Genomic DNA, 14,356 nt, shown 5'->3' with positions numbered 1-14,356 from the left:
GGGAGAATGAAATGAAAAACTTCTTAAAAATAACAAAGAAACAAACAGCAATAATACAAAGACAAGAAGATGATAAGAGGATCCATAACTTAAGGATTAAGAACATAAAAGAAGAAGTAGGGACACAAACAAGTGAACTACAAAAGCTACTCACAGAAATAATCCAGGAGAATTTTCCTAATTTAGCAAAAGGTAAAGATACTCAGATGTATGAGGCATACAGGACCCCAGCTACCTACAACCCAAACAGAGCAACACCCAGGCATATAATAATAAAAATTCCAGAAATTCAATACAAGAACAGAATATTAAAAGCTGTAAGAGACAAGAAACAGACCACTTACAAGGGAACACCCATCAGAATTACAGCAGATTTCTCTGCACAAACCATCAAATCACGAAGAGCGTGGGGGGAAATAATTCAAGCATTGAAAGATAATAATCTCCAGCCAAGATTGAGATATCCTGCACAACTGTCCCTGGAAATTGATGGAAAAACAAGGTGCTTCCAGGATAAAGAGGAACTGGGGGAATTTGCAACCACCAATTCAACTCTACAGAGAGTATTGCAGGATATTCTAAAAAAAGAAAAATACAAAGAATGCAGAAATAATGGCAGAGAGGCCACAACGAATGGAGCAGAGAACAAAATGAAGAAGACAAACTGACAGCTACGGACAGAAAAAGAGCTTAACAGAAATGAGGCAGAGAAGATTGGATGATAGGAACAGCTATTTTGGAGAAAATGACATCTTAATAGGTAATACAGATTTAGTATCATCTTGTTTTGAAGTCTCATCTAGCTTTTGTCCTTCTGTCTCCAATGGTCTAAATAGGCTGTATCTTATTGGATTTTATTATGTACGATAGTATAAGCAAAAACCTTTTAAAGACAAGGAGATTATACAGAAACCATTGTTCATTTTGTTAGTTGATTCTAAATACTCTGTAATACTGTCATTCTCTTGAATGGTTTTACATTGTTTTGATATACTTAATGCTACAGTATACGAAGTTGTACTCAAGGATTTCAAAGAAAGAAACAATATGGTAACTACGTTTAGGTTAGGATTATCTGGTGGTGAAACCCTATTCTGCTTAAATGGTTATGTTTTGATCTGCGCTGTTTCGTTGTTATGCCCTCTTTTATCTCAATCTCCACTCCATTATTTACTTTTTTATCTTTATCCTTTTAATTAAAGGAAAAAAAAATAGCAGGATATATTATAGTAACCCACTTTGACTTTTCATTACCTTGATTTAAAGCCCTGTATTACTCTCACCATCTGGTTTTTAACTGATGTTCCCCTATTCTGTTTTGCTGGATAGTATCAGGTTCGAAAGTTTAGGCATCAGCTGTGAAGATAATGAGATTCATTATGACGCCCATTCTTGTTGACTTTTATCTACTTTTGAAGACTACAATGTCTCCAATGTTTTGGTTTTGTTGGTTTTATTCTTTACTGTTTTGTTCAATTGTATTATAACTAATGATATAGGCAATTCTATTAGAGATAGCGGGAGGCATTATGGTAACCATTGTTGATCACCTTGTATTATGTTTTTACATTATCTATTATGTCCACCCTTTTGACTTGACCGATTCTGTTCTGTTATGTCACATTTGGTTTTACTCTCTTCCAAAAAAGTAATAAGAACCGTGGGAGCAATGAAACCCAAAATGTGTAATAGTCATGGTACAAAAGAGAGGAAAAGAAAGTGCTCCAAACTATATAACTGCATGTATATTTAAGTGTATAAGATAGAAAATGATATCACAGAGTTTTATTGGATCAATGAACAGAACTGTTTGCAGTATCATTGATGGAATGTCCACTTTACAAGCTTTAATTTTGTGACTTGAACAATTATTTCTAAGATGACAATATGTAATCCATTAACTAGTGATTTCCTACTGTTCATTTTTTTCTGTAAATCTGTATAACTTGTACCCTTTCCCTGCTTTTTTTTTCTTTTCTCCTTAAATAAAATTAAAAAAAAAAAAAAAAAGAAAACCACCAACAACAAATGCTGGAGAGGCTGTGGGGAAAAAGGAACTCTCCTGCACTGTTGGTGTGAGTGTAGACTGGTGCAACCATTGTGGAGGTCAGTCTGGAGATTTCTCAGAAAGCTGGGCCTGGAAGCACCATTTGACCCAGGTATTCCATTCCTAGGCATATTCCCAGAAGAACTGAAAGCATCATACTACAGTGATATATGTGCACCCATGTTTATAGCAGCACAATTTGCAATAGCCAGATCTTGGAAACAACCTAAGTGTCCATCAACTGAGGAATGGATAAAAAGTTGTGGTATTTTTATACAATGGAGTACTACTCAGCTATAAAGAATGATCACATTGAGACATTTATAAATAAATGGACGCAGCTTGGGACCATACTCGTAAGTGAAATAAATCAAAGTCAGCTGTATAAATAACCGAATAGTTTACCAGATATTCTAGTGTAAGAAACGATAAGAATATATGAAAATACATGGTAATCATGATTCCCAGTCACAATGGTTTGAAGCCATATAATGTTTTCACTCATTAATTGGAATGGTTTTAATTTTGGTGGTTTTATTTTATTGTCTGTGATACTACAAATAAGTATTTTGAAGAAAATAAGAGCGTAATAGCTAGCGCTGATTTAATATCATCCTGTTTTGAAGCCCCATCAAGTTGTTGTTCGTTTCCATTGGTTCTAACATGTGGTACCTTATTATATCTTAATGTATGCGATAGTGTAAGCAACTTTTTTATAGACAAAGAGATAATACAGAAATTGATGTTTGGTTTCTGCTAGTTGGTTCTAAATACCCTGCAATAATTTCATTCTCTTGAACGGTCTCACATTGTCTTGATAAATTTGATGCTATAGTATACGAAGTTAGACTCAAATATTTCACGGAAAGAGTCACTATGATAACTACTATTAATGTCAAACTATCTGGGGGTGAAACACAATGATGGTTAAATTTTTCGATTCTGACCAGTGTTGTTCTATTGATATGTTCTTTTTTTTTTTTAAATCTCAGTCTCTCCCCTTTTTCTTTCCTTTTTTTTTAAAAATTAATTTATTTCTTAGTATCTTTTAACTAAGGGAAAACTAAATTAAAAATAGTGCGATAGATTATAGTAATTTTTTTGTTTCCCTATTAACCTGATTTGAACCTCTGTAGTGTTCTCCATATCTTGTTCTGACTGATTTTATTATATTCTGTTTTGCTTAATAGTATCAAGTTTGAGGGTATAGGGAACCATTTGATAGGCAACCAGATATTCTATGATGCCTGTTATTATTTGACTATTATCTTCTTTGGAATCCTGTAAGCTCTCCAATATGGTTTTATTGGTCTTATGTACAGTTTTGTTCAATTCTTTTATACTAGCTGATATAGGCTACTCTTTTTAGGATAACAAGAGGCATAATGGTAACCACTGTTGATCACCTAGTAATCCCCCCCCCTTTTTTTTCATTTTATGCTATGTCCATCCTCCTGATCTAACTGACACTGTTTTGCTTTGTCACATTGGGTTTTTCTTTGGTCCGTCTTGTTTTGTTTTTTGTTTTTTGGCCTTTTTAAAAATCTTTTTTCTTTTCCTCTTCAAAGAAAAAGTTAAAAAAAAAACTGGAAGTAATGGAAACTAAAATGTGTGATTGTTAGTGTAAAAAAGAGAGGAAGGAAAGTGGTCTAAAGGATATAACTGCAAGTATATTTAAATGTGTAGGATAGAGAACCATATTGCTGAGTTTTTCTTGGATCATTGAACAGAACTGACTGCAATCTCACTGCATTAATCTCCACTTTGTATGCTTTAATTTTGTAACCTGGACAGCTGTTTGTAAGATGACAATGTGTGATCTATTAACTGGTGAACTCTTACTGTATGTTTTTTCTCTTGAAATTCTGTTGCTTCTAGCCTTTTACTATCTTGCTTCATTTAGTTTTGTTTTTCTCTTTAAAAAAAAAGAAAAGATCAAGAAGACCACAGTTCCCATAGTATCAATAGAAAAAAGGCTGCTAGACAAGCAGTTAAACATAGTGGAAAGAAGAGCACTAAAAACAGAAAAATAATATGAAAAGGATAGGCCAACACATATCAATATAACCATCAATATAAAGAAGTCTCAATTCACCAATCAAACGAAACAGACTGACAGAATGAATCAATAAGCAAGATCCAACAACTACAAGCAAGATCCAACAGCTACATAGAAGAAACACATTTAACTCTAAAATAAATTCATATGCTAAAAATCAGAGGATGTAAAACAATACTTATGCTACAGGAACCAAGAAAAAAGCAGAAGTAACTATTCTATTTGTAGACACTAATACTGATCAAAAGAGACAAAGAAGGTCACTACACACTTGTTAAAGGAAAACTCCAAGAAGAAGAAATAACAGTCATGATCATATATTCACTAAAAACCTATGTACCCAACTATATGAGCCAAACATTTTTGGAAAAAATCAAATAAATACTAACACAATTCTAATGGGGACATTAATAACCCACTGTCACAAATGGACTGATAAGTGAGACCAAAAAAAATCAACAAGAAAATATCAAAACTAAACCAAAACTGTGAGCAAATGGACTTACTAGATATTTACAGTGTTCCACCACAAAACATCAAAAAACACATTCTTCTTGACTACATATGAGAGACTCTCTAAAATCGACAACATATTAGCCCATATTACATCCTTAAGTAAATGCAAAAAAATTGAAATTATTCCATGCATATTATCTGGCCATAGTACAATTAAAATGAAAATCAACAGCAAAAAAATCCTACAAAATCTACATAAACAACTGGAAATCAAAAAATATCCTGCTAAACAACCAATAGGTCACAAATGAAATTAAAGAAGAAGTTAAATACAATCTACAACTAAATAATAATGCTGATAAAACATATTGATATTTATAGGATACAATGAAATCAGTCTTAGGAGAAAAATTTATAGTAATGTTCTCAACTCACAAAACAAAATGAGTTCAAATAAACAACCTACTGTTGAATCTCAAACTTCTACAAAAAGAAGAACAAATCAAGCCCAAAGCTCATACAAGAGAGGAAATTATAAAGATAATGGCAGAAATTAATGCAATCAAGATTAAGAAAATAATACAAAGATTCAATGAATCAACAAGTTGGTTCTTTGAAAGTATAAATAAAATTGTTAAACCCTTAGCCAACCTTAACTAAAAGAGAGAAAATCCATGTACTTAAGAGTGAAAAGGGTGAAATCGCACTGAATCCTATGGAAATCCATAAGATCATCAATACCTACTTTGAGGACCTGTACTTTATAGTAAGATGGAAAACACAGAAGTGGACAAATTCCTAGATACATATGAATTGTCAAAACTGAATCAAGAAGTTATAAAAATTCTATATAACCCAATTTCAGTCAGTGAAGTTGAAAATGTAATTCAAAACATACCAACAAAAAAACCCCTCATGTCCTGATGAACTCACTGCTGAATTCTACAAGAAATTTAAAGAAGATGTAATGTCACTATTGATGAAACTCCTTAATGAAATTGAACAGGAAACAATAATACAAAATTCATTCCTGGAAACACATGTTACTCTAATACCAAACCCAAAGGATATAACCAAACAGAGAACTATAGGCCAATCTCCCAATAAACATAGAAAGAAAAATACTTGGTAAGATATTGACAAATAGAATTCAGCAAACCATTGAGATGATTATTCACCATGATCACATAGTATTCAGGCCAAAATACAGGGATGGTTCAACATATGCAAATCAGTAAATATAATATACCATATTAACATATCCAAGGAGAAAAAGCATATGATCATCTCAATAGATGCAGAAAAAGTATTTGACAAAGTCCAACAAGTTATGATTTTTAAAAACCCATAGAAATTTGTAATGGAAAGTCTTTGTGTCACTCTGATAAAGCCATCTGTGACAAAAATTTAAAGCTTTCACTCTAAAATCAGGAACAAGACAAGGATGTCCATCATTACCACTTCTTTTTAATATAGTTCTGGAAACATTAGTCAGAGAAGTTAGACAAGAGAAACAAAAAAAAAAAAAAAAAAGGAAGGAAGAATTAAGTTATCGTTATTTGCAGATGGTATAATACTCTTTGTAGAAAACCCAAAAACCTCCACCAGAAGACTTAGATTTAATAACTGAATTCTATAGTGTACTTGCATACAAAGTCACTTAAAAACCACTTAACACCTAAAAATTTCTTAAAAACACTTAAAAATCAATAGCATTCCTCTGCCCTAATGACAAATGCACTGAGAGAAACTAGAGAAATAGCACCTTTACAATAGCATCAAAAAACCCACTTAGAAGTAAATCTAACAAAGAAAATAAAAGATCTATACATTGAAAATTATAGTACTCTGAAAAAGAAGATCAAAGAAATTATCAGAAAATGGAAAGATATCCCCTTGCTCTTGAGTAGCAAGAACTAACAGTGATAATGGCTATACTTTCAAAATTATCATATAGATTTAATGCAATTCTAATCAAAATGCCAAAAGCATGCTTCATAAGACTAAACAAAATATTCCCAAAATTCATTTGGAACCAGAAGAGACCTAAAATAGCAAGAAAAATCTTAGTCAATAAAGGCAAGACAAGGACCACCACAATCCCTGATTTGAAGTTATGCTACAAAGCTGCTGTGCTTAAAAAAAAAACAGCATGGTACTGGCAAAAAAAAAAAAAAAAAAAAACAAAACAGACATGAGGATCAATGGAACAGATTAGAACATGCAGAAACAACACTAAACACAGTTACCATCTTATGGTTCACAAAAGGGCCAAGCACTTTCACTGGTAGAAAGATAGTCTGTTAAATAAATGGCACTGGAAAAACTGGCTTTACACATTCTGAAGAGTAAAACTAGACCCAATGTCTCTCATCATGCACTGAACTACAACTGAAATTTATCAAAGATCTAAATACTGGTCAGGGGTTTAGCTCAGTGGCGTAAGTGCCTGCCTGACATGCACAAAGGTATGAGTTTGATCCCCAGTACCAAAAAAATCTAAATATTAAAACAGAAAAAGTAAATATATTGAAAGAGATAAGTAGAATTTTTCAGGACATATGTATAGGCAAAGATATCCTGGATAAAACCTCAATCACATGGGAAATACTACAAAGAATTAACAATTTGGATCTTATCTTATTAAAAACCTTTTGCACAGTAAAAGAAATTACCAGTAGAGTAAAAAAAGACAACCCACACACTGGGAAAAAATTAGCCCACTGTCCCTCAAAGGACAATATCTAGAACACATAAAGAATTGAGAGTGGGCCAGGAGAAACACCTCTGCATGCCTGCCATCCTCAACACTTGCTTCCCTCAGGCAGCCAGCACAGGCCAGAAGAAACAGCCAAACATGCCCATGTGCACCTGATGTCATCAGGAGAGCCCTGATGTGGCCACACAGCAGGGAGAAAAACCAGCGCGGCCACCACATGCCCATGGTCATTGGGGGAGCCTCAGTGTAGCCATGCAAGTCTGGAGAAGCCTACTCTGTGCCCCATTGCCTACCCAGGAAACCCAGGTGCCTGGCTCATTTCTCTACACCATGGAGGAGTAGTGAAAACAGGAAGCACCTGGGAACCCACAACCAGCTCATCCAGAGGAACCCAGGAAAATGTCAAAATGAAGGAGCATAAAGTAGTCTCAGAGGTCCAGCCCACATAGATCAAGTGCTTGAAGACATAGACATGAAGTAAATTGGAAGTCACACACCTGAAATCTCTGAAAGAATAGCAACTTAAGTAAATAAACAACTTCATGAGGCTGTAAAGGTAATCAGATCAGAAATAATACCTTAGGCAAAAGAAATCACGAACATAAAGAAAAAATGCCCAAGAATATCTAAAGAAGACAGAGATTTAAAAAAAAAAGAGAGGAGCATAGGAAAATGATGGAAACCTTGAAGGAACACTATAGGAAAGACTTATAGTGCATGAAATAGATTCAAAGAGATATCCAGGAAATTAAATACTTCATTGAAAGCTGGCAAAACTGCTTGAAAGAAACTGAAGATAGACTTTCATACTTTGAACACAGGTTTGCAGCTACTGATTGCAAATGGAAAAATCTCTTAAACATAACAAGGAATCAGGAAATAACAACTACATGGCTGCAGGATGATGCAAAGAAAAATAATCTAAGACTAATAGGTGTCAGTGAACAAGTAGGGCTCAACACAAATACATAAAATGAGTATTTACAGAAGTAATAGCAGAAAACTTCCCAAAATGATGTCACATAAGAGAGGCATACACAACTCCAATGTGCCATAACCAAAATAAATCTATACCTAGGCATATAATAAAGAACAGAAATTCATCACAAGAACAGATTACTAAAGGTTATTAGAGAAAATAAATAGATCATCTATAAAAGAAAACCTATCAGAATTATGGAAGGCTTCTCAGCACAAACTATCAAATCAAGAAGAGCTGAGAGTGAGTGAAGTGTTTCAAGTCCTGAAAGAAAAAGACTTCCAGCCCATATTGATGTACCCTGAAAAACTATCATTCAAAATTGATAGAGACATAAGATACTATCATGATAAAGAATAACTGAAGGAATTTATGGCCACCAAACAAATCTACAAAGAGTGATGAAGGGGACTTGGGATTTAGCTCAGCAGCATAAGCACCTGCCTTGCAAGCAGGCAGTCGTGAGTTCGATCCCCGGTACCAATAAAAAGGAAAAAGACAAAAGAAAAAAAAAGAGTGATGAAGGATACTCTAGAGAAAGAGAAAGATGATCATTGGTTCCAGAAACAGCAGCCAAAGGAGATTACCAAGCAGGCGAGAAAATGAATGGAGAGGTAAAGAGGGGGGCCAATGGCAGGAGGATAGCATGGCAGAGACAAACTAATGCATGCCTATTGTAATCATTAATGCAGATAGCTTCAATTCACCAATAAAAGGAAACATAGTGAGAGTGGATCAAGAAATAAGACTCATCACTATGCTGTATCCAAGAAACACATTTAACTTAAAAGAAAATTAATAGACTCAAAGTGAAAGGAGAGAAAACAATGTTCCATTTGACAGGAAACCAGAAAAAAGCAAGGGTAGCTTGCCCATCAACTGCAGAATGAATATGAAACTTAAGACGTTTTATGCAATGGAAAGCTACTCAGCTATAAAGAAGGATAATTTTGAGGTTCAAGGTAACTGGATGCAATTTGAGATCATGCACATGGGTAAAGTGGTTCAGAAAACATCATGTTGCCTTCCTAGCATAAAAAACTGAAAGGGATACAAAATGTATAATACATGTTGTGAAAGTGATAGGGAAGGAAAAATCCAGAAAGGGAAAGTGGTAGTCATTGTTAGTTTCTTATTATCTTGTTTTGAACTCCTGTATTATTTTCATTGTTTTGTTTTATTCTGACTTGATTTGTTTGATTTTATTATATCTAATGGCATGGGCAGCTATTTTGAAGATAACAAGAGGAATTATGGTAGCCATTGTTGATTTCCTATTCCTTCAGATTTCTGAAGTCTTGTATCACTTTCATAGTTCTGTTCTGGTTGGCTTTATTCTGCTTTATTTTGTTTTGTTTTATTCTTTTTAAAATTCAAAAAATCATAAAAGAATTGAAAAATATCAGGACCTCTCCAAATTTAAAGATAATCCAAAAAATGGGCATCTGAGATGAATACACACTTCTCAGAGAAAGAAATACAAATAACAAACAAATATAAGAAAAAATGTTCAGCAAATTAAGACAACACTTGGATTCCATTTTGCCCCAGAAAGGATAGTTATCATCATGAAATCAATCAATAACAAATGCTGAAAAGGCTGTGAGGAAAAAAGAACCATTCATTGTTGTGTAGATTAGTAAAATCATTGTAGTAATCAGTGGGGAGATTCCTCAAAAAACTAGGATAAGAGATCCCATTTGACCTAGCCATTCCCCTGATAGACATCTTCCTAGAAGAATCAAAGTCATCATACTGCAGTGATATTGTACACCCATGTTTATAGTAGCACAGCATGTAATAGCTAAATTTTGGAAGCAATCCAAATGTCCATCAACCAAGGAATGAATAAAATAGATGTTTTTTTTTGGTTTGGTTTGTTTTTGTACAATGGAGTACTATCAGCCAAAAAGAAGGATAAACCTGAAGCATTTCTAGACAAATGGGTGCACCTTGAAATCATACTCTTAAATGAAGTAAACTGGACACACATATATATAAATACTGCATCGTTTCTTTTATGTGAGATACTGAATCTGTAAATAAGGATCAAAGTGTATAAAAGAGTCTGTGAAATAGGAAGAAATGGTTCAAAAGAAAGGAGAACTAGGGATGGGGGGGGGAAGGAAGTGAGGGGAAAGGGAAAAAAAGTGTCCATACTCTTATGTGAAATAAATCAGATATGCACCTTTAAATATAACATTGCTTCTTTAGTGTGCAAAACTGAAAGGGCAAATAAGGACTACATTATATAATAGATACTGGAAATAGAATAAAAATATTCAAATGGGAAGGGGAACAAGGGATAGAGAAGGGGGAAGAAATAAAGAGGAAAAAGAGAGAATAGAAGAAAGGAATTGTAAACCAACCTTTTGTAAATAAAAGGGACAATGGGTTAAAGGAATGAGAAGTGATTATGGAAAAAAACAGAATCAAGACATACTGCATATAGGTACAAACTGTCTCTGATAAATGTGAGCATTATTTATATCTAAATTGTACTAATAACATTAATCAAAAAATTTTAAAGAAAAGAAAGTTTTGTGTTATTATATTTGTTTCTCTTTTGTACACATCATTTTAGTTTATGCCTTATTCTCCAAGTAACTACTTTGAAGGAAGCAATACACAGTGTAATATTCTCTCATTATTTGGTTATGAAACTTTGCTTCATTTTTCCATAAAAAATTTAAAAAGCAAATAAATGAAATTGCACCTGTACTTAAAATGTGCAGACTTTTTCTCTTTCAACAATACAGTATAATAACTATTTGCATAGCAGTGGACATTATACACAATGTAGAGATTATTTAAGTACATGGGAGGACATGCATAGATTAAATGCAAATGTTGCACTATTTTATACATAGGACTTGAAAACCTACATACTTTGTATCCATGGGGCTTCTGGATACTCAAGCGTGACTTGTAAGTGAAAGATGATCTTAAAAGGTTCTAAAAGTTATTAAGTTCTAAATATATCAGGTAATTTCATATTTCTTTTCATAGATAAAATACAAAATAATATCTTAAGAATGATATTACCTTCATAACAAAGCGATATTCAAGTGGATTTAGTGATTTGTCCGCATTCACATTGAATGAGTACCAGGAACAAATTCATTCTGGCCTCTCTGACTTTAAAATTTAAGCTATCTCATTCTTACAGTTGTGTGTAATGTTGCAGTTAAAATTCTGCCCAAAAACTGTAGTGATTTTGATTGCTGAAAATCCTACTGCAAGCATTCAAACACCTAACACCTACTGAGAGCCATCTGGACTAAGCAGATTGGAATTCGGTATCACTTGGAATTTTCCAGTGTGTCTCATGAAAATGCTATATCTGAAATTCCTGCTCTAAGACACTTCGTGAATGATCCTAACTGCAGAATCAATATGAGGCACATGAAAAGGCAAAATTCCTGAGGCCTCCCTCACATATACCGTGTGTGAGTCATGAGCAAAAGGGAAAAAAGGAAACTCTAAACTTCTAAAGTATTTGTCTACTTGAATTACTTCACTCTTGTTGCTAGGAGTCAGACCACTTTATGACTTACTGTTCTAGAAACAAAACAGGCCTTTGCCTAAGTCTTGGATGGCTCCAAACATTGTACCCATGTGAACATGTGCACACACACACACACACACACACACACACACACACCAACACATGCATGCATTGCTAAACGTTTTCATTATTTCATTGTCTAAGTGTGACATTTCCAACTTGAGGACAATTCAAGCACTTACTGGCTTCTGAGTCTTTCTTAGCAAAACATAATGAAACAAACCACAGTTTCCTGCCCTGAGACTTAACCACATAATGTTGATACAGCCTCTCGCCACAAAATGCCAGATGGCTCCTTTATTTAAGAATAACATCACACACATTTTGAGTATAGGTATTTTTAACAATATTGCTGCTGCTAACATGAGTGACAGGAAGTTCTAACAACTACTTCCCTGCTTTTACAGCTGGCAAAAGGCATATGCCTCTTGAAGAGCTCTTTCAGAAAGGTTGTACTAATCTTAACCCTGAATGCCTCCACACAGTATTAAAGGTTATGTCCAAAGCTTAAGATCAAGTATTTACTTAGACACTTAGAAAAGCAATACGGAGTATTTATGTATCAAGTCATCACCTTATCAGTCTCCAATTATACTATGTTGCATCATTGAAAATGTTGATGTTGGAATATACTACAGGTTATCACTGGCAGATGTGATCTTACACTCAGTGTAGAGAAGATGCCTACTAGTGAAATCACCTGAGTAATAAAAGCAATAATAAACCATGTATCACTCTTGACATTAGAGACTCTAATTCCAAAAGGAACTTATCTTGATGTGTCATTCATCACACATAACAGAGACCAAGGATTTATTTCCATAAAAGCACTTACAGAGAGTGGAAGTCTACCAATCTGTTCATTTTTATATTAAGTGCTATATAAGGGAAGATAGGTATTGCATGCTTTCTTCAAAGCTGCCAGAAGTGATTTTATATGCCAAGAAACCTTTGGCAAGAATCAATATTGAATCTTCAGAACTCTTCTGAGGGTAGACACTTTGGATAGAGATCATTTCCTTTGTAAAAATTAGCTGCAAGAGCAATTCCATCTCAATATGCTGCCACTGCAATTTCAGAATTATGATTTCCAGATACTAACATGTTCCCAATTAATTTGAATTTTCAACAGTTTACCTAAAAGAAAAAGACATTTTCCAATGCAATAATGAATGAAGAGGCAAATGAATAAAAATATGCTGAAGAACATTTCTGGATAAAAACCAAATTCACATGATCAATCTAGGATCTTTATTCTTCTATATGTTGTGTAGGAAACTGTAAGACTGGGCAGTGTATTGTCGTTGCTGCCAGGTGCTAAAGCACAAATAGATTTTTGCCAAAATTTTCCACCTTCTCTTTTCCATCTTCTAAACTAACTCAGGCATTTAGTCCATTCTGAGTTATTTCCTGAGGATGTGGGTATAGCAGGGTGGGGAGAAAAAAACTTCCTTTAAGTCTCTGATTAATGTGCTTTTAACATTAAGGGGGCAAAAATGAATCTAGGGGAAATAAGACATACATAAGGAGGGATTTTCCCTGAAGACTAGAAAAATATCATGTTAGGGGAGAGCAAAAAGGAAAAAAGTATGATGGTGTAGAGAAAGAATTGTCTCTACTTTCCAGATTAGAATCACAGTGATAGGACAAAACCTGATTTGGTTTAGGAGACAGAGACCAAATTTAATTATACTCAGCACTCCAGGACAAGGTGAGTCATACAACACCTTGCAATTCCATAAATTTCTCACAGCTTAAGGCAAAAAGATTTTTAGCCTCTGATATACTGGGGGAATGGAGGAATTAAAGAAAAATCAAGTTGAGATACAGAAATCTAAAGTTCCATTTCTTAGACACTTGGTTTATTTTGTACTGAAAGTTGTGCCCGTCATAATAGATAATATAATTAACATTTGCATCTGACTCACAGTTTGTAAGTTAAAAATAACTCATCTCTGAGATTTCCCTATTACTGTATCATGAACACAGTGAAACTTTACTTGATGACCCATAGGCTCATCTAATTTGTGTCTAATTCACACAAAAGAATATATTCTTATATATTCTTATAAAGAATATAGTCTTATATTCATATAAAAGAACACATTATTATTCTTCATATATTTGAGCACCTGTGCTTCACTTCCTCTTTATTCCTGCTTCCCAGTTTTAATTAACAGCAACTATGTGAAAAGCATGACAGAATAACTGTCTCTCAGTCCTAATTCCATGTTCAATTAAGTTTTTATATTACCATTTATGGTGCATTGACCATATTACAAACTTTGTAAGACTCTTTTTTACAAAGGAAAAAAATCTGCACAATGTCCTTCTTTCTACAGAGAAACACTACAGGTATGGGAGGGATAAGGAATTTATTCAAAGTTCACTTTCTTCAAAATAAAGGGAACATGCCTCAGAAGCTTTTCCACCTCTAAACTTCCAGGTCAGATTGATCTCTGGGTAGTCATCTGGTGAATATCTTGTCCTTTCTATTCAAGTCACCTCAAGCATGCAACTTACTCTTT

This window comes from Cavia porcellus, unplaced genomic scaffold (assembly GCF_034190915.1).
Source record: "Cavia porcellus strain 051 isolate PalLab524CR breed Dunkin Hartley unplaced genomic scaffold, mCavPor4.1 scaffold_7, whole genome shotgun sequence".
Classification (NCBI taxonomy): Eukaryota; Metazoa; Chordata; class Mammalia; order Rodentia; family Caviidae; genus Cavia; species Cavia porcellus.
This window is presented reverse-complemented; position numbering follows the sequence as displayed.